Genomic DNA, 14,920 nt, shown 5'->3' with positions numbered 1-14,920 from the left:
TAAGGTAAACAGGCTCTATTAATAAAGCTCACATCTAATTCAAATGCATAGAAATACCTTAGACTCATCTCCCATTTTGATCTAGTCACTACTCTGCCTATATCATTAGCTTCAATACCCTCAAGTCCCTGTTTTCTCTGGATGTTTTTCTTCCTCTCCCATCCTCTCTCTACACCAAGTATCTTACCGCTTATAACCCTCCAGATCTCAATCCCTTGTGAGCTGCCTGTACTATTGCTGTTGTCCCATCATTGTAATTACAGCCATCTTCAAGCTATATCAGCATCATGTCACTAACAGCATCAGCAACACCAGGAATGAAGTATCACAGCACCATCATCTCCACCAGCAATAGCGCAAGTATCACTATCTTCTGACAACATATATCACCATTTACAGCACTTGAAAATTGTAAAATTAATAAACATGATGTGATTAAAGTACTAACAGACAGTTTTATGAACTAACAAATTTTGCGACTTTCTCAATATGCACTGTCTGACAAAAGAAGTGAAGTACTCAGAAGACATTGTTGAATGTTCAAAAATGCTCAAATGTGTCTGAAATCTTATGGGACTTAACTGCTATGGTCATCAGTCCCTAAGCTTACACACTACTTACCCTAAATTACCCTAAGGACAAACACACACATCCTTGCCCAAGGGAGGACTCGAACCTCCGCCGGGACCAGTCGCACAGGCCATGACTGCAGCGCCTTACACCGCTCGGCTAATCTCGCGTGGCATTGTTGAACCTCAATTTAACTTCATACATGAACACATCATTGGCAGGTATGTAAATGGTTCAAATGGCTCTGAGCACTATGGGACTTAACATCTATGGTCATCAGTCCCCGAGAACTTAGAACTACTTAAACCTAACTAACCTAAGGACATCACACAACACCCAGTCATCACGGGTATGTAAATGATTAGAGTTACAATACTCTATGACAGGTTGAACAGCCATCAGAATGCATTAGTCTTGTTTGTGTTTAGTGTTGTTAATAGAGCTGGTAGGGTATGCACTGAGGCGATAGAAGTTATGGGACAGACATATGCACATATACAGACAGCGGTAATATCGCGTACACAAGGTATAAAAGGGCAGTGCACTGGCAGAGCTGTGATGATGATGTTTGGTTTGTTGGGCGCTCAACTGCATGGTCATCACAGTCCAATTTTTTGCACAGTCCGATTGAGCCACTGTCGCGAATGATGATGATGGTGAAATGATGAGGACAACACAAACACCCAGTCCCCCAGCAGAGAAAATCCCCAACCCAGCTGGGAATCGAACCCGGGACCCCGTAATCCAGAGGCAACAACACTAGCCACTAAACTACGTGCTGTTGATTGGCAGAGCTGTCATTTGATCCAAGTGAAAAGGTGTCCGACATGCTTATGGCCGCTTAACGGGAATCAACAGACTTTGTACACGGAATGGTAGTTGGAGAGACATTCCATTTCGGAAATCGTTAAGGAATTCAGTGTTCTGAGATTCACACCGTCAAGAATGCACCAAGAATACCAAATTTCAGGCATTACCTCTAGCCACAGACAACGTAGTGGTCACCGGCCTTTACTTGATGACCGAAGGCAGCGGCGTTAGCGTAGAGTTGCCAGTGATAACAGACAAACAACACTGCACTGAAAAATCGCAGAAATCCATGTGGGATGTGCAACGAATGTATCCATTAATAGAGTGTGGCAAAATTTGGCATTAATGGACACCATAAAAATTAAAACAGTTTCAATTGGTAAGAGATGATGGTAGGTTTTGATTGTCGCGTAGACCCTACGAAACCGTGGACCCAAGTTATCAACAAGGCGCGGTGCAAGCTGGTGATGATCCCATAATGGTGTGGGCGGTATTTATATAGGATGGACTGTGTCCTTTGGCCGAACTGAACCTATTATTGACTGGAAATGGTCATGTTCAGTTACATGGAGTCCATTTGCAGCCATTCATGGATTTCATGTTCCCAAACAACAATGAAATTTTTATGTATGACAATGCACCCTGTCGTTGGGCCATCGAGCAAGTGATTTTGCCACCTGGATTGCCTGACATGGGACATAATAGAGAGGTCAGTTTGTGCAAAAATTCCTGCACTGGCAACACTTCCGCAATATTACATCAAGCAAAAGAAGGTCCGACACGATATTACGAGGTATCCCATGACTTTTGTTAGTGTATGAGGGGTGTGAATAGCTTCACGTATTGAGTGATCACTGTGAAAGACACGAAGATACAGTGCACTCTTGTGAGACAGGGTTATCGGCAATTAACAGAATGTGTAATAGGCCTCACTGTGGGTCTCCATTTGGTTGGCTGGTTGAATTGTGCTATATCCAGGTTTGTTGGGCATTCAGATGTGACAGTGGCCTAATGTTGGACTGCATAGGAACATGAAGGCAGGCATACTCATTGTACAGTTACAGCTGACCAAGTCTGATCACCACACGGGAGGATCACCGTATTCTGCACCAAACAATCTTAACCCTTTTACATCTGCCCCTTCCATTGGAGAAAAGTGCTGGACTCCCTGCAAGATTCTGTGTCTTCCCACACTATTGCTCAGAGCTGTTATGTAGTATCTGGACTAGGAAATTACCGACCCATGCATTGTTTGCCGTTTATACTACACCACAAAGGACTGCATTTGGAGTGGTGCAGTAGTATAACTGCAGCTTCATCGACCGCAGTTGGTGTGCCGTGCGCCACTCACAGCTTCGTGGGAAACGGCACATTTAAGTCTCCCACCAACACACAGCTGTACGGGCTCGCTTTTTCATCACTCGCTGTCTCCAATGAGGGCCAGCATGCATACACATCACCAGAGGACACTAAATTCACATACCTCACTGCCTGCGACTCTGACTGACTGGCGTGTCTTTTTAAGCACCCACGCACAGAGATGTGCCCCAGACTCAGTGAATCGACAGACTCATCAACCTTGGGATGGAAGACAGCTGTGAAGAAAATTACATCAACACTGCACAACGCTACTAAGCATTGCTACTGTCAGTGACTTATAAAATTGTATCGACATTCAAGACTATTTGTTTTTGTCAAGAACATTAATCTGATATAATATGACACCACATAAGGACCCTACAGCACAGCATATGTACACTTATTAGTTGTATACTGGGTGTTACAAAAAGGTACGGCCAATCTTTCAGGAAACATTCCTCACACACAAAGAAAGAAAATATGTTATGTGGACATGTGTCCGGAAACGCTTACTTTCCATGTTAGAGCTCATTTTATTACTTCTCTTCAAATCACATTAATCACGGAATGGAAACACACAGCAGCAGAACGTACCAGCGTGACTTCAAACACTTTGTTATAGGAAATGTTCAAAATGTCCACCGTTAGCGAGGATACATGCATCCACCCTCCATCGCATGGAATCCCTGATGGGCTGATGCTGCCCTGGAGAATTGCGTATTGTATCACAGCCGTCCACAATACGAGCACGAAGAGTCTCTACATTTGGTACCGGGGTTGCGTAGACAAGAGCTTTCAAATGCCCCCATAAATGAAAGTCAAGAGGGTCGAGGTCAGGAGAGCGTGGAGGCCACGGAATTGGTCCGCCTCTACCAATCCATCGGCCACCGAATCTGTTCTTGAGAGGCGTACGAACACTTCGACTGAAATGTGCAGGAGCTCTATCGTGCGTGAACCACATGTTGTGTCGTACTTGTAAAGGCACATGTTCTAGCAGCACAGGTAGAGTATCCCGTATGAAATCCTGATAACGTGCTCCATTGAGTGTAGGTGGAAGAAACTTAAATGAGCTCTAACATGGAAATTAAGCGTTTCCAGACACATGTCCGCATAACATCTTTTCTTTATTTGTGTGTGAGGAATGTTTCGTGAAATGTTGGCCATACCTTTTTGTAACACCCTGTATATTGTAAATAAAATTATAAATATGTCACCTTTTTTATAGATATTTGATTGTGTTTGTAGGCCACCTGAACTACCGACACATTACGTGCTTTAACTGGGAAGCATGGACTGCTGATGAATGGCATCACACTGTGTTCAGAATGAATTGCACTTCTGAACTACACTGGATGACTATCACCAGTGAGTGTGGTGGCGACCTGATAAGATATCCCATTCCTGCAATGTTTTGCAGAGGCACAGTAGTGTTATTCTTAGTATCATGGTGTGCAGGAAATATCAGGTATGACTTCAAGTCACAGCTAGTAATGACTGTGGAATCTCTGCCAGCACAACAGTATGTCACAGATATCCTGTGTCCTCATGTGTTACCTCTCATGCATCAGTATACAGGGTGTTACAAAAAGGTACGGTCAAGCTTTCAGGAAACATTCCTCACACACAAATAAAGAAAAGATGTTATGTGGACATGTGTCCGGAAACGCTTAATTTCCATGTTAGAGCTCATTTAAGTTTCGTCAGTATGTACTGTACTCCCTCTATTCACCGCCAGTTGGGCTGACGAGAATCCGCACTCAATTGTGCTATCACGTCATCAACACAGATTTTCTGTGAACGTTTGGGCAGGCATTGTTGGTGATGTCTTGATTGGGCCCCATGTTCTTCCACCTACGATGAATGGAGCACGTTATCATGATTTCATACAGGATACTCTACCTGTGCTGCTAGAACATGTACCTTTACAAGTACGACACAGCATGTGGTTCATGCACGATGGAGCTCCTGCACATTTCAGTCGAAGTGTTCATACGCTTCTCAACAACAGATTCAGTGACCGATGGATTGGTAGAGGCGGACCAATTCCATGGCCTCCACGCTCTCCTGACCTCAACCCTCTTGACTTTCATTTATGGGGGCATTTGAAAGCTCTTGTCTACGCAACCCCGGTACCAAATGTAGAGACTCTTCGTGCTCGTATTGTGGACGGCTGTGATACAATACGCCATTCTCCAGGGCTGCATCAGCTCATCAGGGATTCCATGCGACGGAGGGTGGATGCATGTATCCTCGCTAACGGAGGACATTTTAAACATTTCCTGTAACGAAGTGTTTGACGTCACGCTGGTACGTTCTGTTGCTGTGTGTTTCCATTCCATGATTAATGTGATTTGAAGAGAAGTAATAAAATGAGCTCTAACATGGAAAGTAAGCGTTTCCGGATACATGTCCACATGACATACTTTCTTTCTTTGTGTGTGAGGAATGTTTCCTGAAAGTTTGGCTGTACCTTTTTGTAACACCCTGTAGATGATGATGATATTTGGATTGTGGGGCGCGCAACTGCGCGATTATCAGCGCCTGTACAAATTCCCGACATTTACTCAGTCCCATCTCGCCACTTTCAGGAATGATGATGAAGTGATGAGGACAACAGAAACACCCAATCATCTTGAGGCAGGTGAAAATCCCTGACCACGCTGGGAATCGAACCTGGGACCCTGTGGCATCAGTATAGAGGTAATTTCAACAGGACAGTCCTTGTCCACACATAACATGTGTCTCTATGAACTTTCAGTATGATGGTAAGCTACTCCCTGTAGAACATGTGTGAAACTAGCTCGGATGTCAATTCTCTCCCAGAACCAGCATCCAGGATATCAATGACCTGTTACAACAATTCTGGTCCAGCTCGCTCAGGAGAGGATACAATGGCTTAATGACATCCTTCCCAAGCGAATCAGTAAATACTTCCAGTCCAGAGTGGGTGTAACGTCATACTGATATGGGTGCTCATATTGCCAAGTTATTTATAAATCTGATTCCATATCGTAATCACTGACATAACATCACATATCCTCTCAAACCGTTAACTTTCATTTCGTTTCCTCCTCCCTTTCTGAGTGCTCCATTTTTTGTCAGATATGTAGCAATGTGTTGCAAATAAATTTTATATAGCAGAGACAGCAGCCACCAGTCTGTCTCCAAAAGGGAATGAAATTATAATAAAGAAATAAAGAAAAACAATGCTTTTAAATATTTGGGGCTACTTGTAGACGACGTTGTGGTATACATAGCGCTCAAATTGTTGTAAAACTGATGACATATGCAGGAATATTTGAACGAAGTCAGCGCTTGGTATAAGGAGAAGCAGCTGACCCTCAGTACAAATAGTTCAAATGGCTCTAATCACTATGGGACTTAAAATCTGAGGTCACCAGTCCCCTAGATTTAGAACTATTTAAACCTAACTAACCTAAGGACATCACACACACACACACACACACACACACACACACACACACACACACACACACATGCCCGAGGCAGGATTCGAACCTGCGACCATAGCAGCAGCGCGGTTCCGGACTGAAGCACCTAGAACCACGCGGCCACAGCGGCCGGCCCCTCAGCACAAATACGAGTGTTGTAATGTGCGTAAATAGACGAAAATCTCCGGCATCTTTTGACAACATGATTGATTATCCATCACTGAAATCAGCCAAAACCGTTAAGTAACTGGATCTGTCTCTTCAGAGGGAACAAAGTTCCAGTCATGAGTAAGGAGATGCCATACTGATATTTATTAGAAGAATCCTAAGGAAACGTAATTCATACACAGATGGGGACACTTACAAAACCTACGTTTGACCAATTTTCGAATGTTGTTTATCGGTCAGGGATTGTTGGCGAATTTGATTAACTACATCTACATCCATACTCCGCAAGTCACCTTACGATGTGTGGCTGTGGGTACTTATGGTACCACAAACCTTGCTCCCCCCCCCCCCACCCCCCCCACCCCCGCCCCCTTTCGTATTCTACTCTTTTGTTGCAAAGTTCGATATGACATCTATATTTCTCTGATTTTCCTGTTGCTATCGTTTCTCGAGGAATACGTGGGAAGGAAAAAGGGGAAGCAAGATTAGTGTTTAACATCCCGTCGGATCGGGGAAGGGTGGGTAGGGAAAGCGGCCTTGCCGTTTCAAAGTAACTGTAGTACTGGATGAAAATACGCTCGTTAGTAAAACAGTGCGTTCCTTACTCCGGGAGGAGACCGAGTGGATATCATAACACATGAAATATTAGTTCACTTTATTATAACATAGATAAGAAGAATTACATGAACACTGTACAATCCATTTCCACAGGAATGTCGTGAGTATTTACAAATGTCTTTAAACATTGACGTATCACTTGAGAAAACAAAATACAAATCTCTCTTCCAAAGTACATTTAACAATAACTTTCTTGTACAATTCTGTCTTATAAACTGATCACACAGATGGCCTACCAGAAGATGATGTTGTTATCTTAGTCAACGATTGCAGACTGTGCTGAGCGGTACTGTGCGTGGTCGTAAGGAAATGACCAGCTGCGGCAGTATAGCGAACGTTTTTGGGCTCATTCGTCAATGCGGCTTGCAGCGACTTTAAGACCCTTGTGATTGCATTAGTATTGGGGCTAGGCGGGTCTACCCCAAAGTACCGTTATCTAAGATGGCAGCGATAACGTCATCCAAGATGGCTGCTGTGATGTCAATCAAGATGGCGGATTTTTGCGGGAAGTTTGATTTTGGTGAGAAAGTGCTACGCCCCCCCCCCCCCCCTCACCCAGAAAAATGGTGGGAAGTTCAAATTTCAACATGATAATGCATTGCACCCCTGTTATATCTACTAAGCAAAGAAAACGTTGGGAAAAAGTACTTGTCTTTATTATTTAACCAATTTAAAGCAGGAGTGTTCTCCACTGGGTCTGGACTCCAACTGGCTTAGTTCGTATCAGTGCCACCAGAGGGCGCTCTCCTGACGTCAGGTAATGACGCAAGTACTGCCATTCAAGATGCCTGCATCTGATGTATCCACCACAAGCTCCAGAGCCCAACTGGCTTAGTTCATATCGGTGCCACCATAGGACGCCACGGCGACGTCGGGTGATGACGCAAGCACCGATATTCTAGATGGCTGTATACAGTGTCTTCACCGTGAGCTCCAGAACCCAACTAACTTAGTTCATATCGTGACCACCAGAGGGTGCTACCGTGACGTCGGTTGATGACACAAGATTCTCTGCTCTCTCTCGCACCACGCGATATGCCCGCGGGCGTCTGACCGCTTACATCACACACCCTCGGCCGCCACCTCCATACTCGCGCCGGACATAGTCTTCTGCAAATATGCTAACTAAAGTAACACCAAATTCACTCATCTAACCTATCAATTACCTAAGTACTTAAGTCCATTTCAATTTTAATCATATTCAATAAGTAAATTTACAATTTCAATGTTCAATGATCAAATGAGAAGTTCCACATTTTACCACTATCATCGCGGTGTTCATTCATGACCTAACACACCCCACCCCTAGAATGTTGCACTCTTGTTGGCTACTGCATTAGCCATGTGATTCGACTTCATTGACCCTAGAACTCGGAATCAATTTTCACCACTGCCACACCCACCTGGACTTGTAATCAAATAGTTAAAGTCTCCACCACGATCCTCAACCCAGCACCATCCCCCTTACTGACCCATGTTAGCGGGCTAACGTGCACTAACGGACACTAACCTGTACTAACCTGCACTAATGTGCACTAACCTGTACTAACGGGTAGTAATGTGCACTGTGCATGACGTCATCCAAGATGGTTGGGCGAAATGATGGGCAAACAGATCTCAACACAAATCTTTATTTTGCAGACGGTGTCTCCACCACGAGATTTACTGTCCAACTGACACAGTACACATTACTGCCATCAGATGGTACTGTCATCCCTCCTATGACTTAATCCCAGATGGTGGTCTGTAGGTCCCAGAATTATGCTAAAATTACTCAGGCTGGGCTAGGCTGCTGGGGAGGGTAAGGAAGGAGTCCACTCTGTTTACTTTCGAACATTTTATTTAGAGATCGAAGATATTTATCTTACTGAGGCAAAACACTCTCCATCTTATGCTTCCGCTCACAATACACAGTCTGCAGACATGCAAACAACTCCTAATTTACGCAAATAATTACAGACATTCATACTCCTCCTAAATAATTCAGCATAGGTATGTCTAGACATGCTCAGTACTCGTAAACTGTCCAAATAACTCTTAGCACAGCCTACACACCTCCTCGCAAAATAATTCAATCAACACCCGCAAGCACCCTCCGCCAACCCCTGTCCAGTAAAGCGCATAGAGATGCCCAACGACATGGCGCGGCCGTCAGCTGTTAAACCACACACAGGCACCTGCCCAGGTCCAGCAAGCGGTCACAACTCATTCATACCTCGTTTCTGAGAAATTCCTATCGAAATACGTGTTCATCTAGACGCCTATGATGAAGTGATTGGGTGGGAACGAAGACATATTTACAGAGCGCAAACGCTAGAATCACGTTCGCACGCATTTGTAGTCGACGCGGCCCTCAGATGTCAATCAATGCACACCCAGACGTCCATTTAGGGCCGCGCGAAGTGAGGCGGCCGCAGCTCGGCTCCCGCTCGCTCCATAGCAGTCCCCGAGCCAGCGCCGTCGAAAACCGTTGAAAGTTGCATCCTCTATACAGTCACCGTTATACTGACGTCATATCATTCCAAAGCGCGTTCACGCCAGTCTCATATTCGAGGCATCTCCAAGAGCCACTTGTCCTTACCATTTAAGGCAGCATAGCACAGAGCGTGCTGATACACACGTTCAGCTGCGCGTACCTGCCCCCAGCGTGACTGACATATCGCCATCTAAAACATTTTCACAAGGGAACCTCCCCATAAGTTGGTACAGTGCATAGGCCTTGAAAAACTGAACACAGATCAATCGAGGAAACAGGAAGAAGTTGTGTGGAACTATGAAAAAAATAAGCGAAATATACAAACTGAGTAGTCCATGCGGAACGTAGGATAACATCAAGGAGATCTGATCCCAGGAGCGCCGTGGTCCCGTAGTTAGCGTGAGCAGCTGCGGAACGAGAAGTCCTTGTTTCAAGTCTGCCCCCGAGCGAAAAGTTTAACTTATTATTTTCAGGCAATTATCAAAGTTCAGGCACTCACACATAATCAACTGCGCTCTCCAAAATTCCAGGACATGTTCAGATATGCTTGGACATATGCAGGATTTGACGGTCTACACACGGAAAAATTTGAATACGTTAAAAACATATGTTTTGACAGAGCACAGGGAAAACTGTGCGACTGTGAAACTGTTACATTCATTTGTTGCAGTTTATGTGACAAACTCTTATGTTTTCATCACTATTTCGGGAGTGATTATCACATCCACAAGAAAACCTAAATCGGGCAAGGTAGAAGAATCTTTTTACTCATTCGCCAAGTGTACAAGTTAGGTGGGTCGACAACATATTCCTGTCATGTGACGCACATGCCGTCACCAGTGTCTTATAGAATATATCAGACGTGTTTTCCTGTGGAGGAATCGGTTGACCTATGACGTTGCGATCAAATTTTTTCGGTTCCCATTGGAGAGGCCCGTCCTTTCGTCTACTAATCGCACGGTCCGCCCCGGTAGCTGAGTGGCGCGTGTTCGGTCAGAGGGTTAGCTGCCCTCTGTAATAAAAAAACTGAGCTAATCGATCAACAACGAACTTAAACGGATGTCTTACGACGTCCGCCCCGAGCAGATGCAGCGAACAAAAGCGAACAAAATGAGATTAAAAAAGAAAAAAGTGGTCAGCGTGACAGACTGTCAATCCTAAGGGCCCGGGTTCGATTCCCGGCCGGGTCGGAGATTTTCTCTGTTCAGGGACTGGGTGTTGTGTTGTCCTAATCATCATCATTTCATCCCCATCGACGCGCAGGTCGCCGAAGTGGCGTCAAATCGAAAGACCTGCACCAGGTGAACGGTCTACCCGACGGGAGGCCCTAGCCACACGACATTTCATTTCATCGCACGGTTTTGGGTGCGGTCGCAAAACACAGACACTATACTTATTATAGTGAACAGAGACGTCAATGAACGAACGGACAGATCACAACTTTGCGAAATTAAAGGAACTAAACTTTTCACTCAAGGGAAGACTTATTTTTATTTTTTCATTTTATAACGAAGTTGGAACGCTAACCACTTTCTTTCTTTCTTTCTTTTTTTCTTAATCTCATTTTTGTTCGAGTTGTTCGTTGCATCTGCTCGGGGCGGACGTCGTAAGACATCCGTTTAAGTTCATTGTTGATCGATTAACTCAGTTTTTTTTTATTACAGAGGGCAGCTAACCCTCTGACCGAACACGCTGAGCTACCGTGCTGGCAGACTTGAATCAAACGCCTCTCGTTCCGCAGTTGCTCACGCTAACCACGGGACCACGTCGCTCCTGAGCTCAGGCTAACTTTAATGTTGCCTATGTGGCGCGTGGACTACTCAGTTTGTATATTTTGCCTACTTTTTTCATAGTTCCACACAACTTCTTCCTGTTTTCTCGATTGATCTGTGTTCAGTTATTCAAGGCCTATCCACTGTGCCAACTTATAACTAAATCTGAGGGGGGTGCGATGGGCAGGTTCCCTTGTCAGTGTTATTCTTACGTCTCATAGCTTTGTGAAAAAGAAAATCAACTAAGTCCAGCTCTTCGTAATTTTATAGTGCCCCAGAAACAGTTAATGCTCGCTTTCTTGTTGTCTCAGCTTGTATGCGCGAAAATGCCTACCCTAACAGAACCTGTTTACGAAAATATCGCCAAATCCAGTCTTCCTTCCGAACATAACGTGATAGCCTTCCTGCTCTCAACATACGCAAATGATATCACCGCTCCTATATCCCACCACAATCAATCTAGCTTTCTGATTCGCAATTATCGAATTTACACTCCTGGAAATGGAAAAAAGAATACATTGACACCGGTGTGTCAGACCCACCATACTTGCTCCGGACACTGCGAGAGGGCTGTACAAGCAATGATCACACGCACGGCACAGCGGACACACCAGGAACCGCGGTGTTGGCCGTCGAATGGCGCTAGCTGCGCAGCATTTGTGCACCGCCGCCGTCAGTGTCAGCCAGTTTGCCGTGGCATACGGAGCTCCATCGCAGTCTTTAACACTGGTAGCATGCCGCGACAGCGTGGACGTGAACCGTATGTGGAGTTGACGGACTTTGAGCGAGGGCGTATAGTGGGCATGCGGGAGGCCGGGTGGACGTACCGCCGAATTGCTCAACACGTGGGGCGTGAGGTCTCCACAGTACATCGATGTTGTCGCCAGTGGTCGGCGGAAGGTGCACGTGCCCGTCGACCTGGGACCGGACCGCAGCGACGCACGGATGCACGCCAAGACCGTAGGATCCTACGCAGTGCCGTAGGGGACCGCACCGCCACTTCCCAGCAAATTAGGGACACTGTTGCTCCTGGGGTATCGGCGAGGACCATTCGCAACCGTCTCCATGAAGCTGGGCTACGGTCCCGCACACCGTTAGGCCGTCTTCCGCTCACGCCCCAACATCGTGCAGCCCGCCTCCAGTGGTGTCGCGACAGGCGTGAATGGAGGGACGAATGGAGACGTGTCGTCTTCAGCGATGAGAGTCGCTTCTGCCTTGGTGCCAATGATGGTCGTATGCGTGTTTGGCGCCGTGCAGGTGAGCGCCACAATCAGGACTGCATACGACCGAGGCACACAGGGCCAACACCCGGCATCATGGTGTGGGGAGCGATCTCCTACACTGGCCGTACACCACTGGTGATCGTCGAGGGGACACTGAATAGTGCACGGTACATCCAAACCGTCATCGAACCCATCGTTCTACCATTCCTAGACCGGCAAGGGAACTTGCTGTTCCAACAGGACAATGCACGTCCGCATGTATCCCGTGCCACCCAACGTGCTCTAGAAGGTGTAAGTCAACTACCCTGGCCAGCAAGATCTCCGGATCTGTCCCCCCATTGAGCATGTTTGGGACTGGATGAAGCGTCGTCTCACGCGGTCTGCACGTCCAGCACGAACGCTGGTCCAACTGGGGCGCCAGGTGGAAATGGCATGGCAAGCCGTTCCACAGGACTACATCCAGCATCTCTACGATCGTCTCCATGGGAGAATAGCAGCCTGCATTGCTGCGAAAGGTGGATATACACTGTACTAGTGCCGACATTGTGCATGCTCTGTTGCCTGTGTCTATGTGCCTGTGGTTCTGTCAGTGTGATCATGTGATGTATCTGACCCCAGGAATGTGTCAATAAAGTTTCCCCTTCCTGGGACAATGAATTCACGGTGTTCTTATTTCAATTTCCAGGAGTGTATCAGTCGAATTACTAACGCCGCTTGTATGAAAGCACCATCCACCTGTTCTTTCTGGGGCTTTCTATGGTTATTTTGCACAGATTGCTAAATTGCGCCGACAGTTCCCTCAATCTATACGCCCCCAACCTGTTCTTTCTTTCTACAGACGCTACACTCAGCGGTAGTAAACTATTTTGCACTGATCACCATTTTGCACTGACAGTTAAACCCACAAAGTTGTCAACAGATCATAAAATACATACTAGACTCGCAAGCATATTCGAAGCCAGGAAGATATTTATCAGTATAACTACAATTAAATATTACAATTGCTGCTACACTCTGACTCCGACAGGGAAGCACCGCCAGCCTTTTCTGTCATTCTACAGACACGACATTCAGCGCTAATAAACTATTTTACAATGATCACCGTATTGCACTGGCAACTGAACTTCGCAAAGTTTTCTACACATCAGCAAATACATACGAGACTCGCAAGGATGAGTGGTGAGATCATTTGCGTTTGTTGAGAGCAGGAAGGCTATCACGTTATGTCCGGGAGGAAGACTGGATTCGGTGATATTTTCGTAAACAGGTTCGCTTAGGGTAGGAATTTTCGCGCATACAAGCTGAGACAACAAGAAAGCGAGCATTAACTGTTTATGGGGCACTATAAAATTACGAAGAGCTAGACTTCGTTGATACCTCTTTTCACAAAGCCATGTGGCGTAAGAATACCATTGAGAATGTTTTAGATGGCGAGGTGTCAGTCACGCTGGGTGGGGTTCGCGCCGCTGAACGCGTGTGTCAACATGCTCTGTGCTATTCTGCCTTCTCCGGCCGGTGTGGCCGAGCGTTTGTAGGCGCTTCAGTCTGGAATCGCGCGACCGCTACGGTCGCAGGTTCGAATCCTGCCTCGGGCATGGATGTGTGTGACGTCCTTAGGTTAGTTAGGTTTAAGTAGTTCTAAGTTCTAGGGGACTGATGACCTTAGATGTTAAGTCCCATAGTGCTCAGAGCCATTTGAACCATATTCTGCCTTCAATGGCAAAGACAAGTGGTGCCTGGAGATGCCTCGAATATGAGACTGGCGTGAACGCGCTTTGCCGGCCGGAGTGGCCGAGCGGTTCTAGGCGCTACAGTCTGAAACCGCGCGACCGCTAGGGTCGCAGGTTCGAATCCTGCCTTGGGCATGGATATGTGTATTGTCCTTAGGTTAGTTAGGTTTAAGTAGCTCTATGTTCTAGGGGACTGATGACCTCAGCTGTTAAGTCAGTGCTCAGAGCCATTTGAACCATTTGATTTGAACGCGCTTTGGAATGATGTGACGTCAGTATAACCGTGACTGTATAGAGCCATGCAACTTCCACCGGTGTTTGACGACGCTGGCTCGGGAACTGTTATGGATCGAGCGGAACCTGAGCTGCGGCCGCCTCACTTCACACGGACCTAAGTGGACGCCTGTGTGTACATTGACAGCTGATCACCGCGTCGACTGCAAATGCGCGCAGACGGGAGTCTAGCGTTTCGCTCTCTAAATATGTCTTCGCTCCCGCCCAATCACTTCATCGTAGGCGTCTATGTGAACAAGTATTTGGATATTAATTTCTCAGAAATGAAGTATGAATGAGATGTGACCGCTTTCTGGACCTGGGCAGGTACCCGTGTGTGGTTTGACAGCTGACGGCCGCGCCATGTCGTTGGGCATGTCTATGCCTTCTACTGGACAGGGGTTGGTGGAGGGTGCTTGCGGGCGTTGATTGAATTATTTTGCGAGGAGGTGTGTAGGCTGTGCTAAGA

This window comes from Schistocerca americana, chromosome X, assembly GCF_021461395.2.
Source record: "Schistocerca americana isolate TAMUIC-IGC-003095 chromosome X, iqSchAmer2.1, whole genome shotgun sequence".
In the NCBI taxonomy this organism is placed as follows: Eukaryota; Metazoa; Arthropoda; class Insecta; order Orthoptera; family Acrididae; genus Schistocerca; species Schistocerca americana.
Note: the sequence above shows the minus strand (reverse complement) of the source record.